The sequence below is a fragment of the Octopus bimaculoides genome, chromosome 17, assembly GCF_001194135.2.
Source record: "Octopus bimaculoides isolate UCB-OBI-ISO-001 chromosome 17, ASM119413v2, whole genome shotgun sequence".
NCBI classification, from domain to species: domain Eukaryota; kingdom Metazoa; phylum Mollusca; class Cephalopoda; order Octopoda; family Octopodidae; genus Octopus; species Octopus bimaculoides.
Window position 1 is genome coordinate 43,876,190 of NC_068997.1, and position 6,642 is coordinate 43,882,831.

Here is a 6,642-nt window from a genome sequence, read left to right on the forward strand (position 1 = left end):
TTTTTTTTTTTTTTTTTTTTGGTACTTTTCACTTTTATTTAGTACAGTACTTTTTAGATATTGAAATAATGCTTTTTAGAATTTTATACTGGCAACCCTGAATGCTGGCAGGTCCCACAAAATGGCATCAAAGGTTTACAGTTCTGTGGATATAATAAACGCAGTTGACTGGATTATTATAAACTGACCACTAATCAGAGAAAATGATTGATTCCAGTTATGTGATAAATGTTAAAGAAAACTATGATGTCACTGTAAGATGCAATCACACAAAGTTGCTCAACCACCCTGTCAAGATTATTGATCATTGTCATTTTAGATTCCATGGTGACATCTTGTGACATCCTGTCATGTAATAGTGTTGAGTCAAATGGCTCTTTTCAAAAACAGGAATTGACTCGTATAGTCCTAGTAAATCCACAGAAACGACATCACTTCCCGTCCATTATTTCTCTAGTCCCTGACATGTAACTATGTTGGTTATTATGCATTGACATAGAGCCGTCGAATTGCCTAATCAGTTTGCTGTCAGGTTGCTGGTTATAGTATGATTGAACAGTGTACCTCAGCTGCTATTTGTGAAATACTTAACACAATGTTAGAATTTACTGTACATGTTGGTGCCTAAGGGAGTTTTTATTCTTTTCATAGAATTTTGGGGTGTCAGTGTCTTCACTCATGGTTTTTGAGGACATTTTTACTTTCATGTTCTGTTTTTGGATATTTTTTTTACAACAGTAAACTGCATGTTAATGCGGGTTTCATAAGTCTTCATGCCACTGAATTGCTGTTCCATTACTATCTTTATTCATTGACATAGAACAAGTCCTTGAAGCTTTCAAGTAGTCAAAGACTATTTGAAATATGACAGATATTGTCGATTTTGATTTTTCTAGAAGTGTGTTGCTTCTTTAGAAACTGTAACTTTTTTACACTTTGTAGAGCTTCATATAACATTGAGATACCTTTGAGACTATTGCAGTGACATGTTCTGACTACACACACACACAAACCCAGCAGTAAATGCAGTTTGCTTGTAAAAACTGCTCAACTGAGTTGGGTATGAAGTCAGTGCTTCTCCAAACATTTTTAATTATCGCTTTATTATTTTTTTATTTAGATATTTTTCAATGCTTCTCTGCTTGAAACTTAGCAAAATTAAATATACCATATATACATATCAATAGGTGTATATACACACAAGTAAAGATGCCACCTAACACTATAGGTGCAGTAGCCCTCTTTATTTCATTAATTAGTCATTAATTTATGGGATTAGTAAAAAAAATTATTTAATGTCTTTTGGTTTTTTGTTTATAATTTACATGCATAGGTGGCATATATTCATTTTTGTTTATTTAATTAATATTTTGAAATCTGTTATTACTGCTGTGATGTTGCTTTTATAACTGGGGCTAACAGGCAGTTTATCATCATAATGGGCTCACAAAACTATACTATGATTCCACCCATGCCAGCATGAAAGGCAGACGTTAAATAATGATGATGATGATGATGATGATATCAACATAGTGCCATTATTGGTCAATTGTGTATTTGTATATATACATTTTCTTATCTTTACTGACATAAAATGTATACTTGTGCTGTTGTTTGGACCAATGCCAACCTCATTCAAGTAAACAGGCCTATCATTAAAAGGTACTGCAGCCATGACATCCTATCATCCAAAAAAAAAATCAAGATTGATGCATTAGAGCAGGGGTTTTCAAACTTTTTGACTTGCGGACCCCTTTATATTTCAGGCTTTACCTTAGGGACCCCCTTATAAATGCTTATGAAATTTATACATAAATATTTGCATAAAATAACATATATTTTTACATTTATTTATTTAACAGTATTTAACAAATAAGTTTATTGTCAATTAAAAGATTTTGATTAAAAAACATATATAAAATCAAATTGCCCATAAAAAGTATTTGCTGTCTACGGACCCCGTCTTGTCCTTGCGGACCACAGTTTGAAAACCCCTGCATTAGAGAATGTAATCATAGAGATAGATACACAATGTCTGAAAAACAAAACGACTAGATGGTCACGGTTGGAATGCCTTTTGATGATAAGACTGATTGACCAGGACTGATATGAGGTTGAATTACAACATGAATAAGAGAGCCAACATTGCTAGTTACATGACCTGCTGGAAATAGCAATAAATGTCCCTCAAACTACACTCTACCATCTTAAAGAGAATACATTAGTCAATGTATTCTTCTCCTTGATCTGTCTTGTAATTCAACTTCATGTCATTCCTGATCATCAAAAGGTATTCCAACCATGACCATCTTGTTTTGTGGTCATTTCCAACCCAAAATATTCCACTTGTTTTATGCTCAAACTGGCCAGATTTGGCCTCTCAAACCTATCCTAGGAAGTCATTCTAAAAGTAAACATTCACATCATCGAAATCTCAAGGCTCTGAGATAATGCATGATTAATACAAAACAATGTGAATAAATAAACATAACATTTGACGGAGTAATCTGAATGCTAATGGGTTAAAAAAAAGCTTCACTGCTTTATGGCATGTCCATTATGGTTTGTCATCATGTATGCTTTTGCAGCATGTTGATGACACAACAGCAAAAGTCTTCCCAATTAAGCATGAGTTCTCCCATAGGATGGAGCCGTAGTATTACTTTGTTTTTACCTTCTTATAGTGTTTTATTGGCAGAGACATTGAGGTGGTTTGCCATTGCCTTCCCCAATTGGATGGCCATTGACTCACAAGCATCTGTCATCTGTCCTTCAACTCATCTGTCCTTCAACAGGTCTTCTTTTTAGTCCTGTTGGGTATCCAGTCACCCTCCATTATGGTTTGAGGTGGGCAGTAAAAAAGGAAGTTCGAAATTAGATGCAAAACATCAGCTGTGCTGTTCTATTAATCTGGACTCTTATTTGAATTCATTAATGGTTTTTCTTGATCCATTTGTTATTCATAAATATAAGACAAAATTATTTAGCTCAGGTTGACAGTGATCAAGCAGACATATACTCAAAGATATTCAAAATCTAGCAATTCCATCTTTTATCCAGCATAACCCAATCTACTCTACATTTGTTTGAAGATAACAGGATTTGATTTGAGGAAGATTTGGTGACTTTCTATAAGATTGTCTGGCAAAATAAATTTTTAAAGCTAGCTTCACACTGTATAGGAAATGTGTGGTAGCCCTGTATCAATGCAAAACTAAAATGAATGTAATTGATTTTTGAATATTTGCAGTACAAGTGAAAAGGTGTGCAAAAAAAAAAAAAAATGGGAGTGTTTTTTTGTTTTTCATAAAGATAAATATTATCTTCCATATTCTGATACAAAAGTGGGTAGTTAAAACATGCATTAACATAATCAAGTCAAATCTTGAACTTATATTTGGTCATGAGGGTATGGTGTCTGGTGTTGGAATTAGAAATGATTCATGATCTCTGCATCAGTCTGCAATGATCACCAGGTATAGTTGACTTCTGTTTGTCATGCAGCAAATTCACTGGATGTAACTGGCTCAATTCATTTTGGGTGAACAGTGACAGAAGTTCTATTAATCATCATCATCATCATCATCATCGTTTAACGTCCGCTTTCCATGCTAGCATGGGTTGGACGACTTGACTGAGGACTGGTGAAACCGGATGGCAACACCAGGCTCCAATCTAAATTTGGCAGAGTTTCTACAGCTGGATGCCCTTCCTAACGCCAACCACTCAGAGAGTGTAGTAGGTGCTTTTACGTGTCACCTGCACGAAGGCCAGTCAGGCGATACTGGCAATGGCCACGCTCGAAATGGTGTCTTTTATGTGCCACCCGCACAAGCCAGTCCAGGGGCACTGGCAACAATCTCGCTCGAAAATCCTACGGAGACAGTAAATCAAAAACTGGTAACATCTAAATTTCAAGACTTCATTTTTATTCCACATACAAACTCCATTAGATTTGACTTTGACTGGCATCTCTACTTCTAGCCAGTTCACCATCATCCGTGTCATTATCATTTCCAGTGTTGTTTTAGCATCAAATTTTCCATGATCGCAGGAGCCCAGCAGATTTCGCTCAAGCCTTTGGCATTCAGATTCCTCTGCCAAATGCAATGCTTATTTATTCACATTATTTTTAATTAATCATGCATTATCATGTAGCTTTGAGTTTTTAACGATGTGATTGTTTATTTTTAGAATGACATTGTAGGGTAGCTGTGAGAGGTTGGATCTGGCCAGTTTGAACATAAAGCATACAATATTTGGGTTGAGTATGGCTGGTTTAAATGGTAATGGGTTAAAATTTTTAAATTTTCTAAGGTTGAATGTCCTTCTGGCCAACCCTCGCACGTTTCCAAGCATGACTGGACATGTTTTCATGGAGGACTGGAAACAAATGGCATTGATTGTATAACTGTGACATGTAATGTCAAGACAGGGAGATGCACACACACATGCTATATACACATATACTATATATATATACACACACACACACACACACATATTCACTCACACACATATAACACGCTTCTTTCATGTTCTGTTTAACCAAATTCATTACATGGCTTAAGTCCCATACAATGGGACTGAACACAAAAGCAATATAGTCTGGAAGAGAACTTTTTAGCCACATAGTCTACACCAGTGGTTCTCAACCATTTTTTATCTATGGAGCCTTTTGATGCCTATTTTACTTTACTGGACCTTGAAGGCATGTGAATGAGTGGTTAGGATATTCAGCTCACAATCGTAAAGTAATGAGTTCAATACCTGGTGTTGCATTGTGTCCTTGAGCAAGACACTTTATTTCACATTGCTCCAGTTTGCTCAGCTGGCAAAAACGAGTAGTATCTGTATTTCAAAGGGCCAGACTTGTCACACTCCGTGTTCCTGAGAATTACCTTAAGGTTACATGTGTTTGTGGAGTGCTCAGCCACTTGCGCATTAATTTCATGAGCAGGCTGTTCCATTGATCCAATCAACTGGAAACCTCAGACCTCCTTGGTTTCTATTTATCTCTACTGAATCCTCATAGCCATTTGATGTTTTAAAAAATCCCATTATATTTTTATAATTAAATATTATAAGAAATTGTATAAAAAATAGCTTTAAAAAATTAAGATGTTTTGTGTGTTGTAGAAATATAACCAATTTATTGCAGAGAAATTTTAACAAAATCTTATATGGAACACCCAAAGGCCATATGGACCCCAATTGAGAACCACTGGTCTATACCAAAGTCAATTATATTGAGTTATCTCATAAATGATGTAGTTTTTTTAATATTTCTTTTATCTTTCAGAATTAAGATAAACAAAGTTCTTTTGTAATCTAAAATATATTCTCCTTCATTTTCTTCAATGCTCTTGTAGACTTGCAAGGTCCTTCTTCTGAAATTCACTTGCCCATAACGAAAAATATTCCTCCAGTATTGTTCTGACCTCATCTACAGAATTCATATATTTTCTGTCCAAATGATTTTGAAGACTGAGGAATAAATGATAATCAGATGGAGCAATGTCCAGTGAATATGCTGGATGGTGCATCATTTCCCATTCAAACTGCCCAGCTTTTGGAATGTCATCCTTGAGCTCTACTGATCTTCCAGGACGAGGCTCATCTTCTAGGCTGTAGTTTCCATCTCTGAATTTCTGAAACCACCATTGACACTAGCTTACACTTATTGTCCTATCACCATATACTGCATTAATATTCCTCTTACTTTCCGTTGCATTGTTGCTGTTATTGAACTCATAAAGCAAAATATGCTGAATATACATCTTTATCACTTGCATTACAGCTTTGGAACAATAACTGTTAAAATCAAACTGCACTCTTCAAAATTCACACTAAGAGTAAGGACAAGGTAAAATTACTACCTGCTTTTACAGCAAGTTGATACAGGTAGTTTATCCTGTCCCCCTCCAACTTTTAGTTTGTGCAATTGAAAAAACCGCATTATTTATGGGATGATCCAATACTTGTCAGGTGTTGGGATCATTTCATTAATTATACCCTTTCAGGACACATTTATGTCTTCACAGCAAATGTAATTAATCGAAGATAACAATATTTGCTAATATACTAAGATTTTAGTTAATTAAAAAAAAATTTTTTTTTAAATATGGTTAATGACTATTAATGGAATTATAATAATTATATAATCTATCTGTTCAATTAATGTTTCAAGTACATATCACTTTAAAATAATTACCTACATCATTAGTCTAAGATACATAAGGATATAATTAGAGCTGTTTGGAAACAGGGGATAACACCAAGCTTTAACGGGTGAACTATGAATCCTTCCTGCTTCCTACTATACACTTTGCAATACAACTAGAGTGAGAGGTTAACATCTTGGTTTTTCATCTGTGTGAGTGTATACATATATAAATGTGTGTGTATGTTTATGTGTGTGTACGTGTATGAATGCATGTATATATATATATATATATATATATATGAGCCTGGTGTTGCCATCCGGTTTCACCAGTCCTCAGTCAAATCGTCCAACCCATGCTAGCATGGAAAGCGGACGTTAAACGATGATGATGATGATGATGATGATATATATATATATATATATGGAAAAAAGACAAAGTAGAAAATGCTAAAATACTTTATTAAAGAACATTACAG

General features: G+C 34.8%; 2 protein-coding genes across 3 annotated transcripts in view; one reads left to right on the top strand and one right to left on the bottom strand.

The window, feature by feature from the left end:
* LOC106867430 (zinc finger protein GLI1) overlaps window positions 1-6,642 on the top strand; it is a 420,253-nt gene that overhangs the window by 331,701 nt on the left and 81,910 nt on the right. The window lies entirely within an intron of this gene.
* LOC106878371 (aspartyl aminopeptidase) overlaps window positions 1-6,642 on the bottom strand; it is a 383,150-nt gene that overhangs the window by 85,674 nt on the left and 290,834 nt on the right. The gene's annotated exons all lie outside the window — the stretch shown is intronic.